Source organism: Crinia signifera, chromosome 7 (assembly GCF_055691185.1).
Source record: "Crinia signifera chromosome 7, ASM5569118v1, whole genome shotgun sequence".
NCBI classification, from domain to species: Eukaryota; Metazoa; Chordata; class Amphibia; order Anura; family Myobatrachidae; genus Crinia; species Crinia signifera.
In genome coordinates this window covers 62,316,868-62,331,683 of record NC_139223.1, presented here as the reverse complement: position 1 = coordinate 62,331,683, position 14,816 = coordinate 62,316,868, and the positions used below count along the sequence as shown (strand labels likewise).

Below are 14,816 nucleotides of genomic sequence, written 5' to 3'. Positions count from 1 at the left end.
AAGGGTGACTGCTGCCCTAACCCAGCCCATTATTATAATTTTGGTCACATGTGAAGTGTGAATAGCCCAAATCGGGAGAGTGTGTACGGTGGTACAATCCTTTTCTTGTGACTGTTTGGACGGGAGTACATCAGACGTCGCAAGTAAATTGTACAGGTGTGTACGCGCGTGTCGGCTGTTGTTTGTGGACGGTCCGACGGGAGTACGGTCGGCCGAACGCTTGCAAAAAAAAGGGATTGTATAGATGTGTACCCAGCTTCAGGCATGGGGTATAGACTTAAGAATCTCTTAGGCATCAGCAGCCTTTTATCGGGCGTTTTCCAAGCCCCTTCCAATAAATCCTGTAAACCTTCGTCTGAAGGGAAGGTAAAAGCTTCCTTACGCTGCCATTTAAATACCCCTTTAGCAGGAGTTTTATCTTCCACAGACAAATTTAACGCCTGTTTAACAGCTGTAATCAAATCCTCCACCCCTGCGGCTGAGGAATCCTCAGAATCATCACCCTGCTCCCAGGGGATGTCTGCATATGCTCCATCCTCTTCATCAACCAATATTGTCAACAGCATCAACATCAATTTTGTCTAGCAAGTCACTAAACCTGTTGATCCCCTTTGCAGTATCCTGCATCACCTGTATGAAACCAGGATCTGCCTGGGTAAGAGGCAAGGAGCCAGAGGACTGCTGAGATGATGACATAGGTCTCTGAGAATCTACCAAGACATCACTCTGTCTGTCCAGCAATTGCACTAAAGCATTAACCGACCTGCCCAGGGCACTGGCCCACGCTGGTTCCAATTGCTCTACTCTCTGGGGTTCACTCCCCATGGGTTTCACAGCAGCGCAAGCAATACACAAGCCCCCCTTGGCCATCTGCTCAGGGATAAATTTCAGTGTACAAACACTGCAAGCGCTCAATGTATCTGGGGCTCCCTCCCCCAAAACCACAGACTGATGCACAGACATGATGTTCACAATTAACACAGTCACAGCGCAAATGTACAGGCGTTTACACAGAGCCAATGTACTCAGTCACTTAGCTGTCTGTAGTCTTCAGATAGGGAAAGCGATGCCCAGGAAATCCAATCACTCTGTCAGGATCTGTCAGCCAGCTCAGCTCCGCTACAAGCGTTCCGAATGGCGTCAAAACAGTGAGGGAAGAGACCAAGTCCCTGCTGCTGCGGGGTCCGTGACTTTTGGCGCCAACCACCCCCAGACAGCCGCTCCCTTAGTAGGATCTCCTAGTTCCAGTATCTCCCCCTCGGCCGGGGACCATTTGGAACATGCCTGTAACACACTGCTGTCCTCTCATATAGGAGCTCAGTGTGTAAGCTCCGCAGAAAATGGCCGCCGCCATCACGGAGCGCCTGTCCTCCATGATCCCCACCTAGCGTGAAGCCGGTTTCAGAGTGCTCCGGAGCCCAGGCAGCCCCGGAGCCCTGTAGCTGTAAGCGCTGCACAGGGAGGCCAGACAGCGTCTCCCCTGTGCACAGCGAGCTGACAGGACGCGCTTCTGTCAGCTCCTGCTGCGCTAGCAGTGTGAGGATTCACTAATGAGAATCCTCACAGTGTGCCTACCTAGCTAGAGTGAAAAGTTAAAAAAAATAATAAAAAACCCTAACTACTCTAATTCTTCGGCTGCTCCTGCAGCCCTTTAGAATAGCACCCACTCCAGTGGGCACCTAACACGAACTGAAGAGTCTGGGATGCAGTAGGGGAGGAGCCTACCCTCTAAAGCTTTAGGATAGGTGCCTGGCTCCTTCGGACCCTCCTACATCCCAATGTTGAGCTGTGTCACCGGGACCATTGAAAGAGAAAGTGCTTCAAAGAAATGTGGAAGACGAACTCCGCACAGGCCACCCGTCCACAAGCAGAATCGAGGACAATGTGCACGGTGTGTTGAACGCAGACCATGTAGGAATTGATAAAAACCATCATTACCAAGGATTTGCAGATGGGAAATATCTGTGCCAAGCTCGTCCCAAAAGTTTTGACAGATGTTCAAAAGCAAAACCGTGTGCTTGTTTGCGAAGATCTTTTGCAGAGCACTCAAACAGACCCTGAGTTTTTGGACAATGTGATAAATGCCATGGGACCATAGCAGAGTTCAAAGAGGCTTTGACGCGCTGCTTGAAGGACGTTCCGCAAAAGGACTTCCAGGGCGCCTTCCAAGCTTAGACAACTCGTTGGCAGAAGTGTTTCGACGCACAAGGGTCTTATTTTGAAGAAAATGTAATTCTTTGTAGCGATATCTTCAATAAATATTTTATCCTGAATTTGGTCTTATTACTTTTTATACAAACCCTGTATGATCGATATCTTGGAATGAGGTGGGGCTTAGTTGACCCTGCCTATGACACATAATAGTTTAATCCTCCTTGTGAATAAATATAGCAACAGTGACATATGCTGGTAAAACATCAATACAATCAGAATAATAATAAAGTAAATTACAGCATTTTATTATATACAATTATATCAAGAGGCACAAGATTCATTATAATGTTACAAATAAATATTTGTATGTATAACGTGCCATAAGGGGGTAGCATCAATATAATAACACAGTAATAATACGAGGTCGACACAGCAAAGGTCGAAATGCATTTGGTCAAAAACTGAAGCTCGACATGGCTTAAGTTGACACCCGAAATAGGTCGACATGTCTAAGGTTGACATGGATGGATGGTAGTCACAAGTATTAGGTCAACACTGGCTAGGTTGACAGTCAAAAGGTTGACATAAGTTTTTCACTTCTTTTTTTAGCCGACAGGTAGTATTTATTTATTTACAGGTTTTTATATAGCGCACACATATTATGTAGTACTTTACAGAGTATAGTTATGAGCAAAAACACATAACGAATTACAGTACAAGACAATTTAGGACAATTACATGGTAAATATGGATAGTTGCATCAGGGGACAGGACACTGAAGCAATCATCAGGGTGGCAGAGGTTTATATATTCTAAGAAAGGCACATGAGGAGAGAGGGCCCTGCTCATGAGAGCTTACATTCTAAAGGGGTAGTATTTCATGGGGGGGTGGAGGGAGAGTAGAATAGTGCCGAAGCATGACGACTGTGTCGACGTTTGGGACAAAACCAGTGAAAAACTCATGTTCACCTTCTGACTGACGGCCTAATGCTTGTGTCCCATCAATGTCGACCTTAGGCATGTCAACCTATTTCAGGTGTCGAACTTCAGTGGTTGACCCAAAACATGTGATTTAAAGGTTTTCCCCAAAAAAATTATTGACAGGGAAAAGATTCACTACAATACTAAAATATTATGATCAAATAATACAATATAATCCGTTAGAGACAGTAAGACATCGACCCAAAGTTTGTCGACCCATTGACCCACATGCAGGAAGAAGGGGGGGAGGGGGGATTAAAGGGAAGGGTAGGAGACACTATGAAATGTTTTCCAATTATTGTCGAAAACTCATGGGGGTGTGAAAATGATTCAGTTATATATATATATATATATATATATATATATATATATATATATATATATATATATATATATATATATATAGATACACACATATTGGAGGTTTTTTTTATTTTTTTATTTATATAGCAATCATATTAGGTCTCCTGGGGAAAAAATGCACTCTTTCAATAACACACACATTCAGTGTAACCTGTATTCCGTTCGTATCCCCGAAGGACAGACAGGATCAGAGTTGCTGTTGAAAGACAGGCTCAAAGGCACAATTCTTAATGTGTTGATGTGTTATGAAACAACAAATATTTTGCTTTCCAATTAATTTCAGTATTTTATTCATTTTTGGTGACATATGCATATTATAATAATTCCGTAAATGGATTAAAAAAAAAAATGGCAGCGGTGGGATTCGAACCCACGCCATCGAAATGACTGGAGCCTAAATCCAGCGCCTTAGACCACTCGGCCACGCTACCAATCTCAGCTTAACAAGCTGTCTTGTTGATATAACTCCCGGTAACAAAATGAGAATATTTTCTCAATTTACATCATCAGTATGCAAAATGTACAAAGTGGTAACCTAAAGTTAGGGGTTAATTCTATTTCTACTCTTTTTTTTTCACTATTTCCATGGCTAAAAATCCCTTCCGTAAAAGAAAAGAGAAATTTCCTGTCCTGCAGCAAATCCACTTATTGCCACTGGATGGCACTGTTGTTCACATAATTCATTGGTTGATGCACAGGGATCACTCCCACTTCTCTCTAGACAATTTAACCTTTTATGTGCTGCTGTTTGGGCTATTACTGCAAGTGTAGCCGCACACACAAAGTAGTCCTATGATGGTTACTTTGCAGCTGCATCATGGCGAGAATGGTCGGCAATTTATAGCAAGCAGATATTTGCCTTCATTGTCTAATGCTGTGTACACACGGTCCGATTTCCTTTCCGATGTTGACGATATAGTCAACATTGGATCGGAATCGGATGCAGATCGCAAGGGTTTTAACCCTTGCGATCCCGATGCGCGTTCACGTATCGGAAGCCAGAAAGTCTTGGCTGCCTTGTCTATATAGTGCAGATCTGCACTATATAGTCAAGATAGGATGCAAATTGGATGTGCCTTAAGATCCTATCCACAATCCTATCTGATCAGATCGTGGATAGGATCTTAAGGCACATCTAACGTGTGTACACACCATAACGTGTGTACACACCATTACTTGCATAGTACTAATATTTACAGTGTAAAACTCTGGGAATCTCTTGTGTAAATATTATTGTCAGGCTACTTTCAGCCTGGGGAGCAGGAGTCCATACAAGCGCACAATGTGTGGTGCAGGAGAGGGATGCCTAGTACGGGCCAGCGATGAGCAGTGATCGCTGATGCGAGCTCCCGCATTATCATTGTTATCATGGTATTACCAGCAGATGAGTGATGGGGTGGATGGCTTTCCATAGCGCCCTGCAGAGGGAAAATCACTCAGTGTATATGCACTAAACGATACTCATCCCATCGATTGTCACATCATCACTGTCCATACACTCTGGGCAAAATCGCCCAGTGTGTACGAACCTTTAGGCTTCGCGGCACCCTAGACAAAGCTTCAAACTATTGACCCCACCCCAAATCCACACTGACACCAACACCCACTTTCCAGCACTTCTAATTAAAGTGTGGATGTGCCATCTTATACTGGCCATACACTTTCACCCCAGTCCGACAGATTGAGAAATCGTGGGAAAAGTGACCATATCGCAGGGTGACATCTGATCCGATCCAATTCACGGTCCCATACCCATTGGATTGGAGTCGGAGATCAGCTCTGCTTGCACGTCCAACCCCCGACTCAGGCAGGCTCCTGGCAGAGGGGAATGGGATCAAATGCAGTATATCACATGCAAAAGGCATGTTCCACAGCCGCCACCCGCATTCATCTTCCACAAGTTCCTTATATTACTTATTATAGGAGGAACAGTGCCACCTGTCCTCATAACAGAATAGCTTCTACTGGGATACGGTCGTTTTATCGAATGACATTAGGTCGAATGTCATTTGGTCGACCCCACTAGGTGGAATGTGTAAAAAGGTCGACATGGGTTTATGTCGAACTTCCGACTATGTCGACTGCCATTAGGTCGACTGGGGTTAGGTCGAATTGCTCTTTTTGGTTTTTTTTTGGTGCCGACATGTGCCGACAGGCGGTGGTTCATGCCCTACCATCCACTAGGGCGTGGAGGAGGTTATTAAAGCTGTGGCGAGCGAATCGAGCCACCGTGCCCGAAGCATCGCGAGCGAAGCGAGGGTCCGATTCACTATGTCAACAGTGTCCATGTCGACACTGTTGACATTTCGGCCAAAAAAAACCCAAAAAGAGCAATTCGACCTAACCCCAGTCGACCTAATGGCAGTCGACATAGTCGGAAGTTTGACATAAACCCATGTCGACCTTTTTACACATTCGACCTAGTGGGGTCGACCAAATGACATTCGACCTAATGTCATTCGATAAAACGAACCGTATCCCTTCTACTAACGGTCAAAGAAAGAAATATGAGACCTGTCAGATTTCCCATTCCCATATAAAATACATCTTTTAATTAGATTCCTGTACTATGAATTATGTTTTTTCCATGATTCTCTCATAGGTAACACGCAAAAAAATAAGAAGTGTGAATAAAGTAAAGTAAAGTTAATTGTTGATTAAAACAAGTGGCTGCTGTATTGGTTATTGTCATTGTTAATATGTGTTTTCCTTATATTGGTGTTAGGCGGCTGGGATTCCGATGTTGGTATACTGACCATTGGTATCCTGCCCATTGACAAATCATGCCAAACCCATTATTGGGTGCCGGATGACTCGCCGTCAGTCTGGATCCCGGTGGTCAAAATGCATCAAGCCGCGAGTGCAGCAAGCCCACAAGGTGATCTCTGCATGGTGCCCCCTCTTTATTTATTTACCGGCAGGCAAATGGGCAGCCACTTTCCGACTGATCCCCGTCATCTGGTGCACGGCATGACATCATTACGTCATGTCACTATAGCGCTGTGGGGGCTTTTTCTGGGGGCTCCCTGCTCCTGCTGCCCACTGCACTACCTGTGTGAATGGCAGCAGGCAGTAGGGCAGACGTGCAGGTGCTGAATCAGCAATGATGGGACGTGGGAGGGGGCTGTGTGTTGGCGGGCTACAGACGACGCGCAGCCCACCACTGTTGAGGTGGCGACCAGAGACAACCTGCGGAGACAAGCTGTTAAGTGAAAGGGGCTGCTGGCAGCCTTTTGTGCTGCAGGGATGTAGCGGCCCGGGCCCTACCCCCTGTCAGAGCAGCGGGGCCCAGGACAGTTGTTTCCAAAGCACCCCTCTAATGGCGGCCCTGGTCGGCAAGTATGCATTAATACAATGTTGAACTGTACTGCACTGTGTTTCTATAGTGTCACCTCTACTTGGCTTATTTTCCTGGTGCAGTTGTGATCAATAATGAATTGTTTAATTAATGGGGGTGGTGAAGATTTGGATAGAAATTAATCATCTAGGAGTTTACACAGTAAATTGATTGTGTGTTTTATTTCTGCTCGCTGTGGTGCATGCAGAGGGAGCTGTATTTATTTTACTTGTTTGTGCACATATGTTATCGGCCTCTCTTTCCCAGCCTTTCCTGCTTCCATCATCTTATCATTTACAGATGGCAGCTGATCTCCCATTATCTCCTCCGTGGTCATGAGAAGCAGCCCAAACCTGTTTTCTCTGTACTGTAGAGTGGGGCGGAGCCACTGTGATGCGATCATGCCACCATACACTCGGGTAGCCCATCTGTGTGTCACCAACGTTACTTACCTCCCAACTTTGAGGAGGAAAGAGGAGGGATGCTGGTGCACGCCAGACACGCTTCCGAAAATTTTGGGAAGGGGAAGTCGCGATGCTCCCATGAGGCCACGCCCCCAGTTACGGGGACATGAATAGGCACTGTGCGCATAGCATCAATTCACGGGTGACAGGAGGGGACTCCCAACTGTCCCCCCACCGCAGGACACTGCCGGCCCCTGGCGCGACGTGTGAACGTCCCCCAAAAAACGTGACTTTCTGCGTAAAGCGGGACAGTTCGGAAGTGTGGCGTTATGTAGGCATGACTGGTCATAAACATACTGGACCTGGGTATGCTGACATCAGCATCCTCATCAATGTCGGGATTCCAGCACTCAGTCTTGTGTTGGAAAGCAGACATTCAGAATCCTGTCTGTCAGGATGATAACCGCATCTCTGCACAAGGTCTTTCTCAGCAGTTCCTTGGCAGCGTATAAATATCTGCCCATTTATAGAACATGTTGGACAGCAGGACATGTTATACAGATAACCTACTGTTTAAAGACAGTTGTCTTTCATTCGGGAAGCCATGGGAGCAAGAGCACCGGACAAATTGCCTGATTCAGACTTGTTCCCTAGGCTGCATATACTCGCAGCCTAGCGAACAGGTCAGCGCCACCCGCTGCACCACCAAATGTTATAGATGTATCATTTTTTATATTGGATCCAAATATCTCTCTTCTTACCAATCCATTAATTTATATAAAAGAGAAATCTTACATTAACAGTGGCCCCAGGCAGTGTGAATCAGTGCAACCACACCTCATTGGGGACTGACTGCAGCTGATGCAGTGTGCCACAAGTCACTGAGCGTCGCTTTACATCATGGTTCATCTACTTATTCTGGCTGACTCACAAGACTGCGAATTTTGCAGCCTTGCGAGTCCCCCAGACGCCGCCCGCCGCAGATCTGAGACTGTGGGCGCCCTGTGCTCGGACAGGGTGGGCAGCTGACATCCACTTGCCTCGCCACGCACCTCCGCGCCTCCTGCTCGGACCTCTGTGTGCGAGCACTGTGTGCTGCACATGCGCATAAAAACCTTTCAGATGTCCACACTAGCCCAGTTGGCCATCAGCCCTTCTGACATTTTAGAAACATAGAAACATAGAAACATAGAATTTGACGGCAGATAAGAACCATTTGGCCCATCTAGTCTGCCCCTTTTTTACCCTTCAGGTAAACTCAACCCTTTTTAATCCTTATTTCTTTGTAAGGATATTCATATGCCTATCCCAAGCATGTTTAAATTGTTCTACTGTCTTAGCCTCTACCACCTCTGATGGGAGGCTATTCCACTTATCCACTACCCTTTCTGTGAAGTAATTCTTTCTAACATTTCCCCTGAACCTACCTCCCTCCAGTTTCAGTGCATGTCCTCGTGTTTTATTACTTGTTTTCCTTTGAAGAAAATTTCCCTCCTGTACTATGTTAAAACCCTTGATATATTTGAAGATTTCTATCATGTCCCCCCTTTCCCTTCTCTGCTCCAAACTATACATGTTAAGATCTTTTAGTCTATCCAGGTAAGTTTTGTGATGTAGGCCATGCACCATTTTAGTTGCCCTTCTTTGTACACTCTCCAATGTATTTATATCCTTCTGAAGATATGGCCTCCAGAACTGGACACAGTATTCCAGATGAGGTCATACCAATGACCTATAAAGTGGCATTATTACGTCTTTTTTTCTGCTACTGATTCCTCTCCCTATGCAACCAAGCATCTGACTAGCCTTCCTCATTGCTTTGTTACATTGCCTCCCTGCCTTTAAGTCACTTGAAATAGTGACTCCTAGATCTCTTTCCTCCTCAGTAGTTTCCATTATAGTACCCTTGATACTATATTGAGCCTTTGGGTTTTTGAGTCCCAAGTGCATAATTTTGCATTTTTTAGCATTAAACTGTAGTTGCCATTCTCTTGACCAATTCTCAAGTTTACTTAGATCATCAGTCATTTGATTTACCCCTCCTGGTGTGTCTACTCTGTTGCATATCTTTGTATCATCTGCAAAAAGGCATACTTTCCCTTCAATACCATTTGCAATGTCACTAACAAAGATATTAAAGAGCACTGGTCCAAGTACAGATCCCTGGGGTACTCCACTGGTAACATGTCCCTCCATAGAATGCACTCCATTTACGACAACTGTCTGTTTCCTATCCTGCAACCAGGTTCTTATCCATTTAATTGTTTTATAATCCAATCCCACACTTTCAAGTTTATTTAGCAGCCTGCGATGTGGGACAGTGTCAAATGCCTTACTAAAGTCTAGATATGCCACATCTACAGCCCCCACTTCATCTAGTATTTTGGTCACGGAGTCAAAAAAGTCAATGAGACTTGTTTGGCATGATCTCCCTGCAGTAAAACCATGCTGTTTTGGATCCTGTAAGTTGTTTAATTTAAGATATTCCACTATTCTTTCTTTTAATAGTGTTTCCATTATTTTCCCTACTACTGATGTAAGGCTTACTGGTCTGTAGTTACTTGCTTCTTCTTTGCTTCCGCTTTTGTGCAGTGGAACTAAATTTGCTTTTCTCCAGTCCTCTGGAACTGCACCTGTATCTAGTGACTGATTGAATAAATCTGTTAATGGCGCTACCAACACATCTTTTAGTTCTTTTAGTATCCTTGGATGCACTCCGTCTGGCCCCATTGATTTATCCACTTTCAGTCTTGAAAGTTCTGTTAGGACTTTCTCCCTAGTAAATGTACCTCCATCTACCTTATTTTTATGAATGTCCTTGCAACTTAACTGTGGTCCCTTCCCTTCTCCTTCTATAGTGAATACAGAGCAAAAGTAATTATTTAGATGATCTGCAATTGCCTTGTCTCCCTCCACCAAATTCTCAGTGTCTGTCCGCAGTCTTATTATTCCTCCATTTGATTTTCTCCTTTCATTTATATACTTAAAAAAAGTTTTGTTTCCTTTATCTACCGACTGAGCCATTTTCTCCTCAGCTTGTGCCTTGGCACGCCTGATCACTTTCTTAGCCTCTTTGCGTCTGGCAAGATACACTTCTTTGTCATTATTATTTTGAGTCTGCTTGTATGTCCTAAAGGCCATCTTTTTTGCTTTTACACTAGTTGATACCTCTTTTGTAAACCACACTGGCTTCCTTTTCCTGGTACTTTTCTTAACCCTTTTGATACAAAGGTCCGTTGCCTTTAGTATTGCACTTTTTAATTTTCTCCACCTCTCCTGCACTCCTTTCAAGTTCGTCCAATCCGCTAATGAGTCGCTTAAACATCTCCCCATTTTTGCAAAGTCAGCCTTCCTAAAATCCAACACCTTAGTTTTTGTGTGACTGGAGTTGGACCCTGCCTTGATACTAAACCATACTGCTTGATGATCACTGGATCCCAGGTTCTCACCTACATATATGTCTGATATCCTGTCACCATTTGTGAGTATTAAATCTAATATTGAGTCTTTGCGAGTAGGCTCCCTCACCAATTGCTTGAGAGAGGCTCCCTGTAGGGAATTTAGAAATTTGCCACTTGTAGATGATCTTGCAAAAGACTCCTCCCAATTCACATCAGGTAGATTAAAGTCTCCCATGATTATGACTTCCCCCTTTAAAGCAATTTTAGTGACATCAAGCAATAGGCTCCTGTCCAAATCCTGCCCCTGGCCTGGTGGCCTATAGATGACCCCAGTACGAATAATGTCCTTCTCCCCCATTTCTATGGTCACCCAAAGGGCCTCAGTTTTTTCTTCAATGTTTTGTATTAAAGTAGCATTTATGCTTTTCTTTACATACATTGCTACCCCTCCTCCGATTCTTCCCATTCTGTCCTTCCTAAATAAATTGTATCCTGGTATAGCTACGTCCCAGCCATGGTTCTCATTCCACCATGTCTCTGTGATAGCCACAATGTCTAGGTCATCCCTTGTCATTATTGCGATTAGATCAGGAATTTTGTCTCCTAGGCTTCTAGCGTTTGCACACATAGTTTTAAAAATTTTGCCTGTGCCTCTGTTATTCCTAGCCATGTTCATACAGTACAAAATCAAAATCTAAAGTTGAAATTACCTGTTTGATGATGTTGTTCAATGTCTGTTTTTATTTTTTTACTGTTCAGAAAAGCTGCAGGTCACTAATTCTAAGAATATAGTGAGTCTGTTCAGGTCAGGCTACACCTGAACACTAATGGCCAAATGAGATAATTTGCACTGTGAAGGAGATAATTTGCACTGTGTTTGAGTAGACATCAGGCAGAATGCAACACTAAACTATACTTCACTGAACAACTTCACCAAACAAGTAATAACAATTACAAACAATTCATTAAATCAGAACTTTTCAAATCATACAAGAGTTTGCATAACACAGAAATAAAGAGAGCATATTGGAGATGAATTACATACTCTTGAGGTATCAATGCAGTCCATGTGTGTTTTTGTTGAATTGTAGTAGTTTGCCTTCAGTTTTCCTTCGGTGTAACGCAGGTATAACGCTCGTAGTTATGACTCTGTTTTCCCACTTTAAAACGGTCCACTTATAACGCTCGTAGTTATGACTCTGTTTTCCCACTTTAAAACGGTCCACTTATAACGCTCGTAGTTATGACTCTGTTTTCCCACTTTAAAACGGTCCACTTATAACGCTCGTAGTTATGACTCTGTTTTCCCACTTTAAAACGGTCCACTTATAACGCTCGTAGTTATGACTCTGTTTTCCCACTTTAAAACGGTCCACTTATAACGCTCGTAGTTATGACTCTGTTTTCCCACTTTAAAACGGTCCACTTCAATACAGGGCCACAGCTAAACTATGGCCACAGCCTATCCGGCCACAGCCGTATGCAATGAGAACTAATATACTCTAACAATGCCTTCTTCCCAATTTCCAATAATTGGAAGAATCTACACCCTCAGTCCCCACCCCCTGCTATACAGAGCAATAAAAGTGGCTTACAAAAACAGTTCTGGCATTCCAGGATACTATATCTCTTTTAGAATAAAAAAATACATGCCTCACTACACACAGGCAAGGTACTGTTGTTATTTACACAGATCAGATATTTGGTTGAATTTACCTATAAGACAATCCCACACACAAGGGATGCAATGTTCTGCAGTGAAGACACTTGCTTGCAAATGTACCCAATAGAGTTCAAAAGCATGTGGATGTTACAGCAGAGAGAGATAGTCTGCACGTATGCCTGTGACAAAGTTGAATTTACCTATAAGACAATCCCACACACAAGGGATGCAATGTTCTGCAGTGAAGACACTTGCTTGCAAATGTACCCAATAGAGTTCAAAAGCATGTGGATGTTACAGCAGAGAGAGATAGTCTGCACGTATGCCTGTGACAAAGTTGAATTTACCTATAAGACAATCCCACACACAAGGGATGCAATGTTCTGCAGTGAAGACACTTGCTTGCAAATGTACCCAATAGAGTTCAAAAGCATGTGGATGTTACAGCAGAGAGAGATAGTCTGCACGTATGCCTGTGACAAAGTTGAATTTACCTATAAGACAATCCCACACACAAGGGATGCAATGTTCTGCAGTGAAGACACTTGCTTGCAAATGTACCCAATAGAGTTTTTCTAGATTTTCTAGACTGAAAACCCATTTGCTGATTTATTTTGCATTTACAGTCCTCTATCACCTCCAGGGCTAACAGCCCCAGCACAACGGAAATGGAAGTAGTGTCACCAAAGGTAAGCAGAACCTGTAACATACCTCCCAACTGTCCCGCTTATTGCAGGAACGTCCTTTTTTTTTGGGACATTCCCACGTCCCTGCCGGGGCCAGCAGTGTCCCGCGGTGGGGGGGCAGTTGGAAGTCATGGGGCATGGCCTCACAGCAATAGGGCCATACCCCCTTGCCACAAGGTCACAGCCCAAAAATTTCAGGCATGCGCCGAAGGAGTGCGAAGCATCCCTCCTCCCCATTCATCAATGTTGGGAGGTATGCTGTAATCATTGTGTTCACTGTTTATTAAGAAAGCAGAATACATATTTTCATGGTGGAAGAACAAGTCCCAGGAAGTGGATTTATTGATAACTCACATATTTTATCAAATATTTGAAACTACAGAGTCTCTCTGTACCTGGGGTGCTTAACCTTAAGGTGCCCACAGACGCTACAATTGTACTGTGCTATGCGTTTTTGACTGTACAATGGTTCTATACAATTTTTCTTCCAGCTTGCTATGAGATGTGCACTTGGATGCATGTGATGAACCCATGTTTGTAATGTTAAATTTCAGATGTAGTCTAAAAAGTACGTGCAGCACGTACTTTTTTAGACATACAATATCGGGCTCCCGGGAACGCGCATCGCATCGCACAAGCCCATAAACACCATCCAATAATTGGTTTTGAGGAGGTAGGTCAACAGGGTAGGCGCATGTAGTCCACAGTGGATATGTAATAAATCTGGACCCACAAGCCTGTGCGGTGGGCTAGGTGCTAAAGTTGGTAAGTCCCGGGTAGCAGGATGAATGCACCACCGCACAGGCTTCGAATGGGGATAAAGATGGAATTTGGATCCACATCTGAAGAAGGAACCAAGTTTCCGAAACATGTTATGAGGATGCCAAGACGCTGACGGGAGGACTCTGACAAATTCCATCTTTATCCCCATTCGAAGCCTGTGCGGTGGTGCATTCATCCTGCTACCCGGGACTTACCAACTTTAGCACCTAGCCCACCGCACCACCCTGGAATGGTGAGATAACAAGGACAGATTGCCCCGTCAAATCCTTTTGTACATGCACTTTGAATAATACTGCATTGTCACTTTAAAAAAATTACTGCACTTTTTTTTTTTTTTTTTTTTATAAAACGTTTTTTATTAAATTTTTCAATGTAAAACATTTCCATAGTAAAACATTTTCTGTACATTGTAATATTTGTTTCGCAGAACAACTCAAAAAAAAAAATCACAAAATAAAGCACAACAATTGTATACAAAAAGGGATCTTGAGTCACAATTATTTTGCTTACTGTAACATGTTACCTGGATTTTCTATCTCCTATTCAAAACTATGCGGGACATAATATTTTAGATTACCTGGGTCTCTGTATTGACCCCAACTCTTTCAATTACCGCCCTAAATATACCTTTTACTTATACAATAACTATCAGTATTTGAACATAACAAATGTCTTACTTCTATCCTAACTAACCTTAACCCCATAAACTCCCAACCTCCCTCCCATTCCCTCCCCCCTCTAGGACTCCGTGCATCTCAGTTATTTGACAATGATCTGAGTAAGTACCAAGATGTGCCCTCAAATATTTTCATGACATGTTTCTGTGTGTCTTCACCCAATGATCTTATAAATGTTCCCCACTTTGCATAAAATTTCTTAACGCCTACCTCCACCATCGGCAGTGTGGCTCTCCTATCAAAATATAGCAGTTGTGTTAGTGCTACTTTTACATCCTGCAGAAATGGAGGAGATGGGCTAGTCCAACTGCGCAAGATTACTTTCTTTGCAACTGTCACAATTATGGTTAAGAGAGGGAACAGTTCA

General features: G+C 43.6%; 1 long non-coding RNA gene and 1 other non-coding gene across 2 annotated transcripts in view; both read right to left on the bottom strand.

Moving 5' to 3' along the window:
• Window positions 1-14,816, bottom strand: part of LOC146020257 (uncharacterized) — a 134,100-nt gene that overhangs the window by 49,328 nt on the left and 69,956 nt on the right. The window lies entirely within an intron of this gene.
• Window positions 3,848-3,929, bottom strand: TRNAL-UAG (transfer RNA leucine (anticodon UAG)). The gene has a single exon. It is a non-coding gene; the product is annotated as a tRNA-Leu (tRNA).